General features: G+C 31.3%; 1 long non-coding RNA gene across 1 annotated transcript; it reads left to right on the top strand.

Annotated features, from left to right (window-relative positions):
* Positions 1-13,576: 13,576 nt before the first annotated feature.
* On the top strand, positions 13,577-16,982 carry LOC132758093 (uncharacterized). Its single transcript, XR_009629540.1, has 3 exons — positions 13,577-13,621; positions 14,013-14,071; positions 16,666-16,982. It is a non-coding gene; the product is annotated as an uncharacterized LOC132758093 (long non-coding RNA).
* Positions 16,983-17,266: the final 284 nt, after the last annotated feature.

The raw sequence follows: 17,266 nt of genomic DNA, 5'->3' as shown, positions 1-17,266 counted from the left end.
CCATGGGCGCCGGGCAAAAATAGAATAAAACTTCATAGTCGTATTTTCAAGTTTTCGCCTGGTGCCTAGGGAAGCAAAAGTACAACATGGTACATACATTGTATTAGCCACCATAGAATTTTCTTATCTAGAAAAAAGGCTAGCTAGTTTTATTTGTACAAAAATAAAGAAAAGGTACAATGTATTTGTAAAGTTTTCACTATACATGTATAAATAATGTATAAATAATGAATCAATATAAATGTCTCATCCCATTTTTTTTTCAATTTGTGTTAATTTAGAATTTATTTACCTGTTTTTTTTTTTGTTTTTTTTTTTTAAACTATATTACCGTATTTGTCACGATTTAGAGGTGTTCACTATTAAGCACATACAATGTGTAAGCGGCCGGACAGCTCAGTCGGTACAGCCGCGGTACGGTATTCTGAGGGTCACGGGTTCGAGTCCCTGTCAGGCTGCACATTTTTCTCACCCTGTGACTGACATATAGCCCAGCTAGAAATTAATTCACATTGCTAAGTAACCCTGGGAAATTCGAAGAAATATTTGCATATACAGTAGGTTTATAACTATTCAGTATTTAAACACATAAAATGTGTAAGCGGCCGAATAGCTCAGATGGAAGAGCCGCGGAATGGTATTCCGAGTGTCAGAGGTTCAAGTCCCTACCAGGCTGTTACATATCAATATAAATATGTTAAGAAAAATTGGAAGGAAATATCATCCAAAATATAATTCGGACAGTCTTTGATGAAACGTCAGAAGATGAACTGGTAAAGGGGGCGGTGCTAGTCTGATTACCATCACATATGATGTCTGACGAACCTCATATCGGATATATTGGTACGCATATAAACACCTGTTTTCTGATTTGAATATCAAAAATGTTGCAATTAAATAGTAATCAAATCTAAAGCGTATGTATAATAGGCTTAAAACTAATCTGGTATTTACCACAAGGTCACAAACTTTAAAATGTGAATGTAAATATCACAATAATATTTCTTTATATAATATTTCTAGTATTTGACAGCGACACTGAACATCTTTTACATGTTTAAGAAACACGAAATTTACAAAATATATCTATCTAAGATATTCTTTTACTTCTCAATAGCAGCAGACGCAAAACACTGTACTTAATTAAACGTTTAGACGAACGCAGACGCACGCAAAACGTCTCTGGGAATAACAAACGCACGCTTTCAAACGCACAATAAACGAAAAACGATACACGAAAAACGTTAAACGCTAAACGCTTGTAAACGATTCACGCTTGAAAAAGCGTTTCAACAAACGCACGTTGCACGATATACGCACGCACGATATACGAAAAACGCAGGCACGAAAAACGCTATGTTTGACAACTGTAACGTTCACCCTACTGTACGTAGAGTGGGCGTACAATTCGATTATAGCAATTAACAACTGTTATTTAATTTATGAATTGTGGTTCTGTCAAGCCTGATAATGACTAATGACTTCTGCAGCACAGAAATTTCATTCATCTGCAATATTGTTACTTGTTTAATATTGCTATCTATGTTTGCCATGGCTAAACGTAAAACAAAAAATTAACATGATTATTTGAAAGCAGGAACGTATATGTTTGTAAACGACACATCGCAGCAATGCATTCTGGATGTCAATCTGTTATGCAATATGATCAATCAGTTCAACAAACAAGAATGTGTAATACTATGTTAAACACAATTCACCCCGGCTCAGAGTCTTGTCAGGAACAATATTTTAAAGAAATATTTACCCATTCATTCAGTTATGAACAGAAAAATTGCCCAAACACAGTAATATAACTACTCATGGCGTACTTTAACTGTGAAAATTTAACTTGGCAAGTCATTGCTATGACTTATGACGAAGTTAAGAATACTCGATTTTATCAAGTTTATATAAATGTATAACTTTACCTTGAACCCAGTGACCCAAAACTCGGTCAAAACTTAGAGGACCACCTTAGGTATGTGTATGTTCCTTGTAAAAATATGAGACATTTTTAACAAAATACAAAGATTTTATATAAAAATAAACTGTAAAACATCTTTTTTCAGCACTGGTGACCATTATCCAACTGACCCCTAACTCAATCCAAAGGTTACTAGTTATCATCCTTTCAAATAAGAAAAACATCAGTAAAAAAATAAAGGCTATTTAAGCAAATGTGTAGACATTTATTATTGGCCCCATATTTTATCATTTTAAACTAGACGTTTATAGCCATGTTTTACATAACGTTACTTGAAAAAAGGTATTTGTAAATTCAAATAAGATAATCAGTTAACTACTTTCGTGATATTGGTATCATATGAAAGCAGATGCTTTGAAGCAAAAAAAATCAATGAAAATGCGCTTATTTCTTCACTCAAAATCAAACATAATATTGACATCCTTTCCGAAGTAGTCCATATAAAATCTTCGTGAAAGATATGTAGAGTAAAATGTTCTTTGAAGATGTAAGGTAAGTGAAACGATAGCAATTTCTCGATAGTAAGTCACGCGGAAACAAATTCCATGCAAGTTTTCTATAGCGTACGTATACGTTTAAAAGAAGAAAACGTGTATATGTAACAAAAAAATAAGATAAAAATGTTCCATTTATGATCTAATAATTTACTTTTTTTTCTAAAGAACATATGCTTAATCAGTTGTTTTCAAAATATATCGAATTATCTTTACACGTCTTAGATCAACGCGTGGCGAGATAATGCAGTAGAATACACTACAAACATTATAGTTCATAGCCAATTATATTTAAATAAATTGTTGTTTTTTTAATTTATCAGAAGTAAAACAATAATATAACGGAAATTAAAGGTGTGCAGTTATGATAACCGAATTATAAAACATGGTTTGGGTGGCTGGAAGTATTGAATTGACTATTGATTATTAGAAAAATAACAGTCAATGAAGGCTTCTTGTGTTTTTATTACTTTGTCGAAAACATAATCAGGTTTACGGAGTTGCAATTGAGTTTTGCTTAACTAAAGTCAAGGGACAGGACATGAAGTGGTTGCACACTTCAAGCGAGAACATTGGTTGCAAACTTGACAAAATAGTTATAATGTCGTGAATATTTACATCAATCAAACGTTTTTTTTCTTCAGGTAAGTTGGTTTATATGTTATTCTGAAAAAAACTGGCATGCCCATTTCTTAAGGCAATGTTTATGAAACACTTGAATTTAGGTTAACTTTATGCTTCCAAGCTTCTGATTTGACGAAGTTATTGAAGATATAAACTGGTCATGTACATTTTCTGAGATTTGACAAGTGACAATCCAGGGCGATTTATATGCTCATTTATTCTTATCTTTAAGTTTTGAAGTCATAAAACAATACAAAATATGTTTCTGTCAAAACTGTGTAAATGTCTTAATTTGCATATTCCAAATAAAGTTTTAATACACAAAAATATTTTGTTAAAGCGCATTTTAGTTGCAAACTTGTGCTTCAAGCATATGTGGTTGAAATGACTTATTCCTATTATTTTTATTCAAATAGAAAACTTCAAACGAATTCAACGAAGATCATATCTATTTGTCACAAATATTCACTTGACACTATTATACTATTGTGTTATTTCACTTGCTTAAAACTTTATGGCTTTGCCATTTTTAGGAGATTATTTATTTGCCAATTGATACGAGTTATTGGTATGACCACTCCATGCCCCGGCTTTTGTCACCTCTACTGTTTCTGTTCGATGCCCTCTATTGTGTTCATTCTAGGTAGTCAAGTGTAACTTAATTATTCCAGGGACTGCATTCTCTGAATGTCGATTTAAATTGTTGATTTTTATCATTTAATTTTACTCGTTTTACAACAATAATACAAATTTATACTTCTTTCTCAGTTCATGAATGGAAAAGCATTATGGAATAAACATGTAATTGGGGGCTATCAAAATTGCTTAACTGAAGTTGCAAGAACAAGAATACATTAGTTAAAAAAGAAATGAAAGGAACCTCATGTTTAAAAGAGGGTCTTCATAAATAAAACTTTCTTTCATCATGAACGTTGCAACTCGAGAACGTTATCGCGTTATAAGTAAGAGCTTCTGATACTACTCGGCGAAAAAAGTAAAATGTATCAAAATCTAGAGCGGAAGCATTAATAACAACAAAATAACAGGTAAATTGCAGACCCGGTTTGATTGAGTATGTACATAAGGGGTAATGAAAAGTGCAACATCCCTCACGCTCCTGGCCCCGGCTTGAGCAGTAATCTATTTTTAACACTTAAAGTGATGGATACAATGATCCATAAAAATAAAATAAAGCAACACTGTTCTTCACGCCTGCTGTTGTGAAGTATAAAATATTGACCACAAAAAATGTAAATTTGATTCTTGACATCACACTTGAAAGTAGTGCATTTGATATTCACTTAATATTTACCAACTCTTGGTCTCGCTCTGATACAAAACATACTCCATAGGTATTTTTGTACATTTTACTTGGGTCGTCTTTCGAAGTAAAGACTGAAAATACGAATTAAAACGGATGAAATTAGCCGTTTTTATCAAGTGTGTATGAGCACTTTAGTAATTTATCTTTGACGGATATTGTTCAATTCAATTACACTAAACTTGATACGTTTTGTTTTCTATTTTTTATATTCAAGTATCAATATTTTAGAACTACTATTCTTAAATCTTGTAAAACGTAACTTTCAATATTCAAATAAAATGAAATTAGGTGATACAAAATGTACTTTTCTTACAGTTCTTCAAATTCCTACTAGAATCCACATATTTCAAATACTTTCATAAGCGTTTTGTATTTGATTTTTATGACACTAAATAACAAAATACCATCATGTTAGCAATACTGATTTCCCCAAATGATAAGTCTGTCCACGCCTTTATAAGAAATAATTTTGCAAATAAGTTTGCACCCAAAAAAGCTTGACAAGTAAAATACACTAGAACGAAATAATTTGTGTATTGTAATTTTAATTGAAGCATGAAAATTCAAACATTATAACAATATTGACAAATATATTTTGTCTTGTCGGTAAACTTCAAAACTTAAATATATGAATAAATGAATAGACAATCGGGCCAGAATTGTCACATGTCAAGTTGCAAATTATGTACATGACCAGTTTATATATTCAATAACTTCGTCAGATCAGAAGCTTGGAAGCTGAAACTTTAAACCAACTGGGTCATAAACCTTGCCTTTAGAATTCAGAATATTTTTAAAAAAAGCCAAATAACATACAAACCACCTACCTGAACAACATACATGCGAGTGCGGTAACTATTCATGACTCGGTAGCCATTTTTTTCAAGTTTGCAACCAATTTTCTCGCATGAAAAATGATTGCAACCACTCCACGTGCGGACCCTTAAAAGTGAAGTTAACATCTTTGATATTGATTTTAAGAGGGATTTCTTAAAACATGTGCAAAACATGTTTAAAAGTAAATACAAGTTTGCACACTAGAAAGTCATACTGGTAATGTCCGAACAAGTTTTAGGTAAAACTGTTTTACGGCAAACCAAACAAAACCCGACACAAGTATCTAAAAGTATTTATGTGTTTGTTAACTAACACATATAATAACGAATCAATGAAGTTAAGCGTTTAATTTGCCGTCAATATAAAAAAAAGTGTTCCTTAAAGAAGCAAAAAATAAATTATTGTGACAAAATGATAGAATAAAACAAATTTGTATTGTTGAATTGAAATACAGTTGATTACTTTATAATGATTATAAAAAAACGTTAATATAGGGTGTGTTGTCCATTTCTTGATGTTTGTTAACTAACACATATAATAACGAATCAATGAAGTTAAGCGTTTAATTTGCCGTCAATATAAAAAAAAGTGTTCCTTAAAGAAGCAAAAAATAAATTATTGTGACAAAATGATAGAATAAACAAATTTGTATTGTTGAATTGAAATACAGTTGATTACTTTATAATGATTATAAAAAAACGTTAATATAGGGTGTGTTGTCCATTTCTTGATGTAAACCCTTGAGACTTTTCATTGTGAAAATCTCATTGCTCAAACATATTTACTATCAACTGATACACATATATTCACCATAAAAGCACGACAACAGGACATCATATCAGAAAGTCCTTTAATATTTTTTGTAAAGTTTTAACTTAATATATATTTATGTTTGCCAATGATTTCAAAATTGAGATGTATTCCCAAAGTAACCGTATGTTTCATTTTTGCTCGCTTATATCCCTTTTCCGTTTTAGAAAAATCTTAATTGAGGTAAATTTTCTTCTTTTTTACTTAATTTCCCTTGTAACAAAAATAGTACCGATATATCACTTTTAACTAAATACCTGTTTACATGTATACGTAGGTATGCGCAGCACTTTTGCAGCAGAATTATGCTCGCCAACCCAACCTCCCCTAGCCGTTTTCTACTTAGTTATACCTACACTGTACTGGAAAAGTGACTCACATTATCATAATAATTACAACTAACATAAAATAGATTTAATCACGTGACTAAAAAAAAGGGCAAAACTATACCTTAGTAGCATTTTCTGATATATCTGTACCCTGATATAGGCTATTAAATAGCCGAAACGTCGGTCTTTAATAAAATTACAGAAACCTGACCCACTTTGTTTCGAGTGTTTTACTTCCCTTATTCTTTTTATTAATCAAATATTTTTATTAACTTAGTACTCGTGTAAGAAATTGAGTCCATAATAACGACATCTGAAATTCTTATATATTATAAATGAGAAGAGATGAATTGTTCCACAAAATCTTCCCTAAAAAATCAGTTGCTTCACTTGAACCTACAGCGATGTGAGTGGGTCAAAGTAAACGATCTTAATCACTTGATCCTCAAAGCTCTTATATAGTTAAGTGTTATAACATATAGTACATATGTATTTAATAGTAATAATTTTCACAAACTAATGACTTCCTTGATTTGACAAGAATTTCAAGTGTCACTGTAATCTTGAGTAAAAGAAATAAATATGATCTCCTCCAGGTAATGAGCACTGTGACCTTGACCTTACGTACAGATTAACCCGATCACACTAGGCACGAACTTTAAAAGTTGGTAAAAAATACAGTTTACTTCAAACAAAAGATTGTTACCATTATAAATCATTCTTTTCATAAAAACATTTCACAATATTCTAAATCCATGAGGCACTTTACATCTCCTTCTACTGAATTGAAGCTTATTGTTTGTTTATTAAGGAAATTCATAAAATGTATCCCAACTAAAATTGGTTTACAGAGGAGACATGACAATTTTACATATACTGATTTTATCTAACGTTACATTAAATATTAAATTACCAAGTGTTTAAAGTTATATGGCATTTAAACCTACCTTGAATGAAACGAATCATCAAGATGCATACACAGATTTTCATGTCTTTCATCTCCAAATCTTGAATAGAGTATAACCTTTGCTAACATATACCTGAAAATAAAACATTCATCTGAAACAAAAATCCAACAACGCATAACTTAGTAGACACTCATATTTAAAAAAGCTGCATCAAGTACAAAGGAAAGACGAGTATGTACATAATTAGTATCATTGAACGCATGTTTCTTTTTGTATCTTATTGTATTAAAATGTAGGTCGATAAAATATAGTTAAAGAAACTCAATTGTTGGTGTTGTTGCTTTTACATAACATGACTGGACATTATTTTTCAAGATTAACGTTCCATTTGATGTTGCTCCAGCCAAATAAATTATGTTAAATTATTTTCCAGAATAATAAAATGTTGAAACATTACCTAAAATTCAAAAGCGAAAGCGTTATAGCGCTTATCATTCACAAAAATACAATATTTTTTTTTCCTAAATATATCTCTTCCCGTTTTACGTGTACCAACTGATACATCTAGAAATTAAAATTTTATGTTTTAAGGCGGAGTTTCTTTATTTGATTGCGTTTGTTATTACCTAGAATGGAAAATATCAGTTCTTTTTTATTATTTCGTCACCAGTGTTTTTATTTTGGAAGCAGTTATTACCAATCCCAGCTCTTTAAAATAGTCACCAAATTCCGCTACACTTTCAGTCGGCAAGTATATCTAACATGAGATATGTACCACCAGCTGCCGGTAAAGACCGGAATATCTAGCTCGATGGTAACTGTTTACAGCGGTTACGAGGCTCTGCCGAGTTTCCGCTAAGTGACCCGAGAGCTAATTATTCCCGTCTGTACCAACAGCCGGTGTTTGATTCTTTTTCTTGCATATCACATGTCAATTATTTTCGGAACAGATATTATGAAAACTGATATTCTCATTACGCACTTTTTTCTTATAGTAGCGTATGAACTTACAATTCCTTCATAACGGAAAAATGACGTCATCCTATGAACGCGATTCATTCATAAAAGGCGCGCGTCAATGACGTCATTTAAAGCACGCGACTTGTCTTACATGGGGGTGTAAGATAGAGTTTTCTAGCACCGGTGTAAACGGTAGATAATCCTGTCTGATATGCAAGACAATTTTGATACCATACATTTTGTCATCAAGATAGGTATTGCTAGGAATAGAAACATTACTTGGTGAAAATTGCCGATAAATCAACGGGAAATAACTATTGAGCTACTGACTCTTTACGTTTAGGTCATTTACATAAAAAATTCATTTTTATCTATCCCATCATTTTAGATTGAGAGTGCGTGTGTGCGTGCTTGTGTGTTTGTTTGTTTTGTTGTTATTGTTTTTGTTGCATTATTATTATTGTTGTTGTTGTTGTTTTCATACGGGTTTGGGACCGAAATAGGGCCCCATTTAAATTATCTTATTTTTACAATTATCTTCTCAGAGAAATTATGGTCGATTGGCATTAAATTCAAGGTTCATGTCTGTTGGCATTTCTTTGAAAAGTGTATTTATTTTTTTAAATCAAAGTATGCTTTACGAAGTTATTGAACACTACATAAGTTCTAGTCGCATGCGCTATGTATTTTATCAGTAGGTATTAAACTATTAAAAAACTTTAAACAATATTTTATATTAAAAAGGTTGGTTAAGCGATTATTGCTCTCAATACATATTTTAATATGCAATCCCACTTTGTAACTGGTCAACGGTGTACTGTTGAATTGCACCATTTATTAATTGTCTAATTTTTTTTCACAACTAGGCTGTCATAGACAGGAACTGTCCTGACAGACATAATACTGGAATCACTCTTTAATTTGTTGCTGCTTTATAGTTTCTGGTAAATGATGACACTATATCTACTTGTTGGTGCGTAATACCTTACTATATAGACTAAACAATAAACTGTATTTTGACAAAGCATGTATATTGGAAGGGAGATATTTCCAATATTGGTGCCGCATCTGCTTTTTATGATCAGAAAAAAGATGGAAAACAGTGTTCAAAGGAACATTGAAAAGCACATTTAAAGAACAACTTTATTTGTGGAAAGTTTACTATTTGATTGCGGGTTACGAAACATAGACATGACCCACTATTGCTAAAAGGATCAAGGATGCAATTAACGCTATATTCTTAAATTCTCAATGTCCTCTGGTACATGTTCCTGTTTCAGATGACAAAACGATTTCACTGTTACAGTAATGTTTTATCAAGATTTTGCCTCAAAACATTTATTTAGATAGTCATTCTAGCATAGGATAACGAGAGTTGAATCTCATACATGACAAATTTTTTAACCATTAAAATCCTACTAGGTTGTTACCACACTTAAGTTTATATAAATTATGTTTATAACTATGCTTCTAAGACAATTAACAGTCATCAAAGAATATGTAAAATATATACTGCAAATATTTGTTCACATTATCATTAAAATATATGCATTCATTTCTTATTGAAAAAATTGACTTAGACTTTATAGAAAATAAATTTCTAATTACCTCCCTTTATTAACATGAAATGTCAATTCGGTAATATCTTAACAAATAATATTTTTGGAACTTACGATATTGTAAATCTTCATTTGAGCATTATTGTTTATGATATAAAACAAAAAATAGAGTTACAGGATCTTTAAAGTGACTTAACGATGTACATGTCAGATATCTAGTCTAGTCTCTCCCCTGCGACATTTTATTTTGTTCCCGAAAGTGAATTGAATGGAGTCAGAGGGCCTTAAGCGGCATTTAAAAGGTTAAAAAAAACCTCTGTATACCATCGTTTCTAAATGTTTTCACTACAAAATTGAACAATATTTGCAAACAAACGCCATTGCCGCGCTTATTTTTACGATTCATTGGAACCTTCACTAATTCCCAATAGACTTGGAAAAACATTGCTTGCTTTTAACAGATGCATATGCCAATGTATTTCATGTCACAGCTTGTTTTTTTTCTATAGGTATGTAAAGATGAAACACAATGAATCTCTCATACAGAATTTCATCACTTCGTTTGCGTGAAACACATCTAATTCATGTAAGTACATCATTCTTTTTTTAATGTTATTGTTTATGATTTAATTGACGAAAACAGGATTTTATGTCGTTATTTAAACTAATACAAAATTTTCAAATAATATCTCTTGTTGTTTCTTTTCCCTCTACATCTACTTATATTTTGTTATAGCTGTTGTTTTCTATAATTATTCATTTTACCGAGATTAAAATAAAATTATTACAATCAGCTTTTACAGTGTAAAGTTAGAGTAGAGTAAATGTACCTATAAGAGCAGTGCTGCTTCACATCTTGATAATATGTGCCTTCCTTGTAACGTAATTCTATTATGTCTATGAAGTCATAACGTCATCATTTTAACATCACAATTTGCTACACCCAACCCTTTACAATAGCACTATTATTTAAATGTTATTATGATCATAATGAGTTATTTTTGAGTTGAAAAATTTAAAGTTTCGAACTCACAAGCAAGTAATTGGAAGCCGGTAAGCTTAACACTCGGTCATTGATACATCTGTTAAAAATTGATTTTCAACTGTTCAAATTAAACATGCAGTAAAAAAACAGCATTACTATATTGAAACATATAAAATTGATAAATTTATAAATCAACCCAAAAGTATAATTAAATGCGTTGCTAATTTGTTTTTCTGTCCAGATATATTTTAAGTGAGAATACTTTTCATACTGGCAAACTTAGTTGTGTAAAGCGCAAATATATTTAACAGTACCTACGCCTGAATTTATCCAATAACTTTATGTGTATACTTGTACGAACAAGAGCATTTTCAACAGAATGCATAAATAAACACCACAATCAGACTAAAAAGTACCGTAAGACGCCCACCTTTTTTTTTCTTTTTCTTTTATGGTTCATGCTCTAACTATGATTTAAAATTATTCTAATTACTAGATGCCTTTTACTGAATATAAATATTTTATGTATTTAGTCATTTCAATCCTACTTTTCTTAAAAAAGTTTAAAAAGCATTAGAGATTTTTAAGTCCAATATTGTTATTGATATCCTGGTCATACGTCACGACTTTTCTGAATGTAGTGTATACTTAATCGTACTGACGTTGGTGTCTTGTCTTTGGGTTAATTTGTCGTTGCTGTGTGTTAATTAAGCTTTTAAATTTTAGCTTTTTTTCATTAGGGTGTATAATATGATTTAAATATAGCTGCAATTTTATTTGTCCAGACAGTAGTGAACAGAACAATTCATGTTTACTGGATGAAGTATCACATTCACTGGCCGAATGGCATTTTCCCAATCTAAAGATTGAGACTCATATTCAATGAACATACATCGTAGACTGTACATAACTCGTGCGCATAAAATATGATTGTTCTGTTTTGTTTTTATAACATCTTTTTCTATTACTTGAAATTATAGTTGAAAGTTACACCACAATGATGAGTATAAGCTTGAATTACTTTTACTTTTGTAAAACGCCTGGAAATCTCTTATTTTCGTATTACTACATCATTTTTCCCGCGCTTCAATGAAACAGGAAAAAATTGTAAAAGGCTTGTGTACTTTTTGTATTTTTTTAAAATTCTTAGCCAATTCATATATTTAAAATAGTATTGACAAGTGAGCCATTGAATAATTATGATGTGATATTCACCGTCAAAAGTTATATTGACCTCGGGTATCGCTTCAGAAAATATGTCATCGACCGGTAAATATCAAATCATATTCAATGGCACACTAAACAATAATTGTACAATTATATCTAATACAGTATATTAAGTGCATTAAATTTATATCTTTAAAGTTTTAAAAATCATACTGTCAATCATGCTAACAAGAGTCATTATTTTGATAAAGATCTATTAGGAAAGGGGTTTTGAATACAAGTAAACGATAACTATTGTAACAATAGAAAAATAATAAATTCAGTGATACATATTTTACTCGTATTTGAAATACTTTTTATGTAGTTAAATGAAGAAGTAGTTCACTTTATTCACTTAAGGTTAGAACAAAAAGTACAAAGACCTTTACGTTTATTATGTATATATAATCAAATATGTATCAAATATAAGTTGTTAAACGAATAAATATTCCAATATCTTTAAGTTCGTACTGAAAGTGAGTAGACACATATAAATGTAGAGTCATCAGTATTCCCATCGAAATCAAGAAACCGTGTGTGCCCAAATGAAATGGAATTTATTAGAATTTAAATGAATAAAGGTTTATTAAAAGCATCTTTTACCAAACCTAACATTTTTCGACCAGCGTGTCTTTAAGTTATTTAAGGACACATTTGTTGGACTTTTAGTCCGTCACCCTCGTAACGTGCACGCTGTGGAGAGGCAAAGGGCACCGACAGATGATTTAAGTTCTTTTGCAACGTGTAAAACGGAAAGTTCGCATGCTTCTAAAGTTAGGAGTAACGTTTAAGGCGATACGATTTAGCTTTTATTAAGTTTGCTGCCGATGTCCTAAATGAAGCCGGGGGCAGAGGTGCTGCAAAATAGGCAGGGACACGGAAAGGCACTAAGTACGAAGAGACGGCTTGAACGGAAGCGCCCTTTGCTGGAAACAACTATTGTACCTACACTAACCTATTCTATATTTTTTACAGGATACAATACGTTAAGGTGTTTATTGGCCTCTGTACAGTGAATTACTTTCGGCTAAATTACATTTCGTTGGCTAATACTCCCAGGTAAATCTGTCAACACATTTTTTCCATAAGGGCGAATGGACCCTCATTAAACCTTCATCCATCCATCCATCCATCCACCCATCCATAAAAATACATACATACATACATTGTGATTCACTCCAAAGACCGATAATTAACTCTCTTAAATTAATTAACTAGTTTTACAATGAATACTTTTCCAAAAATATTTAAATTGTATTCAGTTTTAAAAATGAAAAGTGGATAATGACTGATAATCAGTATAGCTCAATAAACAAGCGACTCTTACATTTTAATTGAAACTTTTTCGATAGATATCATAATAACTCGGACATTAATCATTTAAGTTTATATGCATTGATGCTTTCAACCATTTTTCACAAAAACAACAATTACTTAAATGGCCTTAAATCTATTTAACATGTATTGCACTGATGTAAAGAAATAGTGGATTTCTGTGGATTACGGTAGTTTGTTCCTAAGTGTATTGATTTTTATGCATTGCTAACTAACAACTCTTGTGCTTAACGTAAACATTGGATGTTAACTATTTTATAGACTTAGTGAGTAAATTTTGATATGTATTTGATATTTCTAATTCTAGTATTCTATACATAAGTATCTTTACTTTATTTGTTTCTTTATAAGTGTTAAAGTCCAATAATAAGTTCTGACATTAATATAGATTTTTATTAGTGTAAACTGCTTTAATTTGTTCTTTTTGCAATAGCCGGAATCAGATATGAGTAATGTATCAAGTCGAGTAATAGATAAATATGAATAATTTTACATGTCTGTTCTTTATTCTTAAGTATGATTTGTATTATAGTCATATATTATTATTTCCCTGTGTGATAAAACTATGATATTTTGCAAGTCAAAATGCCTACAAACCGGTATCACCATAAAGCAATTGAAATAACTTTCATTTCGTATGTGTTTCTTTTTTTTAAGGTAGGACGATATGCTTCTACTGTGTAGTTGTTTATTTGGCATATTTATCTCACATTCAGGTAAGCCATTAGATTTTGTATTGGAACAAAATTCAGCTTGTGACACCTAACTTCTTAGATCTATGCCCTACCTTGTAACATCTAATTTCTAAGATTATACTCAAAACGGGTCCATTGGCTTCTTTAGATTATTTAGCTATGAGCATTAGACTCGGGTTTGGATAGTTCTGTTTACCCCTCACTGTTTGTTATGTAAATTTCCAATGGGTCACTGGGAGTTATTCATACTTAATGCAAGTGCGTCACGTGACAACAAAATTTGTACCGTCACATAGGTAACGGTAATTTTTAACAGTATAAAATCTGGTCATGGGGTTTATTTTGTAAATAAAAAATGGCCGCAATACATTCTCGATTCAGCCTTTTATTTTTCGGTATTCACCACGAAAGGTTATCACAGGTCGGAATTACTATGAAAACCTGGAAATGTTAATGGTTTGCATCTACTGTAAAGTGCCTTTCGCATCTTACCTTTTTTTGTTTGAATAGTCATAAAGTAAACATCCGTTTTCTTCGAAAGTAATTGCATGGGATTAATTATTGGTCGAGACGATTGAAGCATTCAACAAAAGATTATTTATGAATTTATGAAACATGACAGATCTGGTAAACAGATGAAGGATACCATCATTATTTGTAAAAAGCCTTGTGAAATTGTGAAGAATATGCTGGATACAGTCATAGATGTCCGGCGCGTTGATTGGTCACTAGCCCAGGGCCCCACCCCCTCACCCACTCTACAACTTTCCTACCTCACAAAACCATTTAAACTGCAGTATTTTTGTCAAAATTACCCGACTAAACGGCAGTTTATTCGAAATGAACGAATATTTGTTTGTATTGTCATATAATCATGACAAAATTATATTATTATTTGTAATAACTGTTCAATCAAAACATCACATAAAACTATAACTAACCGTTTTTCCGATTTGTCAAATCTCAATCCAAAATGAAAGTATAATCGGAATTCTTGCTATTGAGTATTTTCGTTTATTGTGTGAAAACCTTAGACAAATGAAAATACACCGTACAAAAACAGGAGAGAGCACTCTGCAGAATACAAAAAAACAATCATTTATTTCGAATAACCTGCCGTTTAGTCGGATAATTTTGACAATAACCGAGCGGTCTGGTCTCTGTCGACTTACACTTGCGGTTACTTCGAGATTACATGTCTTCTTATAACTTGTAATGATTGTAATGACAGCTTTATTTCCTTTAAGAGTAATCAATTCCCTACCGTTTGGTACCGAGATATTGAAAATTGGTTAGACAATGTTGGAGTTAAGGAGTTCATATTAAGATGAGTGCTGACAAATGAGCGGCGATTTGCATACCTTTACTAAATATATCAATGTATTAATTTTTGTGAAATGAAGGAAATTGAATTAAAAGCCTATACCAAATATCAAAACATGTTTCAAATGAAAAATACTGCAGTTAACATGGCTTTGAGAGCTAGGAGGGTTGTTGAGTGGGTGAGAGGGTGGGGCCCGGGGGTAGTGACCAATCAACGCGCCTAACACTTATGGATAAAGTCGGGTCAGTTTTCACAGATCATAAACGTATAAATGGGTTTGTGGTTTAATTTATAATTGAAACACAGCTTACTGTATGTTTATGACTGGTTGAAAAGAAGAATGACTTCTCATGTACACTTACAATTTCAATTGAATGAATAAAATATACATTGAAGTCATTCAATTGAAAATTACAGTCTAAATATATTCATAATCAATGTAGTTTAAAGTTTATTTAAATAAATAATTTCTGCTCGGTATGTTTGATTTTAAAGACTTTATTAAGTTCATATAGAATATATTTCAGTTCGATTGTATAGGAAGCTGTAAGCTTTAAGACTCTTTCGAATACGTTCCTGAAACTTATTATTACTATGCAATAACTTTTAAGTTCCTTGCATAAAGAAAAAATATCAGAGCCTAAGAAACCATACATTTTAGTTCAGTTTAATCATTTTTTTGGGGAGATTAAATGTCTTTTTCTTTTGAAAAAATATTACTGCAGGCAACTGTGCATGTATTAATTTTGTTGACAAAAAAGGTAGTCCTTCTTATCCAATAAGTGGGTTTCGCACACATTATGCATGACAAATATTCACTTAATCCTATTTTTTGTTAAATAGAAAAAAACACATAAATAGGAATAAGACGTATTATTGGAAGCTATAACCTTATTCAGGTAGAAAACAACTAGAAACAAAAGTTATACACCATTCCATATTGAATACGCAGTGCCAAGAGGTCACATTTTCACCGGTATATAAACCTATATAGAAAACACAATTGAAAGCTATTTGCATAATTATTAACTGTTTAGCGTGTAGCATATGTTGTGTACATTTACAAAAATTATAGAATTCATGGCCCTAGGGTCAAATTTCTTCTTCCCAATCATAAGTTTTTAGGTAAACGAAATGTTTCAAAATAATTTGTAACATATACATTATTTATTTCTATATTGATTTCACCTTTAATAAAAAAAATCTTACTAGACACACAAACAGAGAACAATGATAATGAATTTAAAGATTATTAACCATTTTAACATGTTTTATGATTTTCATTGTTTAGGTGCATCCGTATCGCTAATGATAGAGGATGGAGTGTCAAGTATTCAAGATGGTTCTAAAGTGATTCTAATATGTACGATATCTCCATATAGTAATGGAATGACATGGCTTGTGAATAACGATCCATACGCTGACTGCTTTCAAGGATCATGTGGTGCTTATCCAAACAAACCCTTCACATTCATATTCAACTTTGATGAAAGTAATGGGGAATTTAGACTCACTATAGAGTCTGTTAATACTTCTCACGCTGGTCAACTTTTCGCATGTGACGACGGGAGTGAGAGAAAAACCATAACTTTTAATGTCACAACAGGAGGTAATTTTTTTTATTGAATTTTCAGCACAATTGTCGACACTATGATCACATACAGAGTAGATTCTATGTACATTTACTGTCTTCCACGCATTTTAATTAATAAATGACGCCTGTGTTCTGCAATAATAAAGATATAGACGTTTAAATATTATATAAGATAGACACTTTAATATTATTTATAGTCACATAGTTTATTATTGATATTATAAATTCTCAAAAAGCGATCGTTACTTAGGCTCAGAATTGGAACGCATGAAATACTTTAGATATGAATGCATTTAAG

Source organism: Ruditapes philippinarum, unplaced genomic scaffold (assembly GCF_026571515.1).
Source record: "Ruditapes philippinarum isolate M1 unplaced genomic scaffold, ASM2657151v2 ctg303_1_1_1_1, whole genome shotgun sequence".
Classification (NCBI taxonomy): domain Eukaryota; kingdom Metazoa; phylum Mollusca; class Bivalvia; order Venerida; family Veneridae; genus Ruditapes; species Ruditapes philippinarum.
This window is presented reverse-complemented; position numbering and strand designations above follow the sequence as displayed.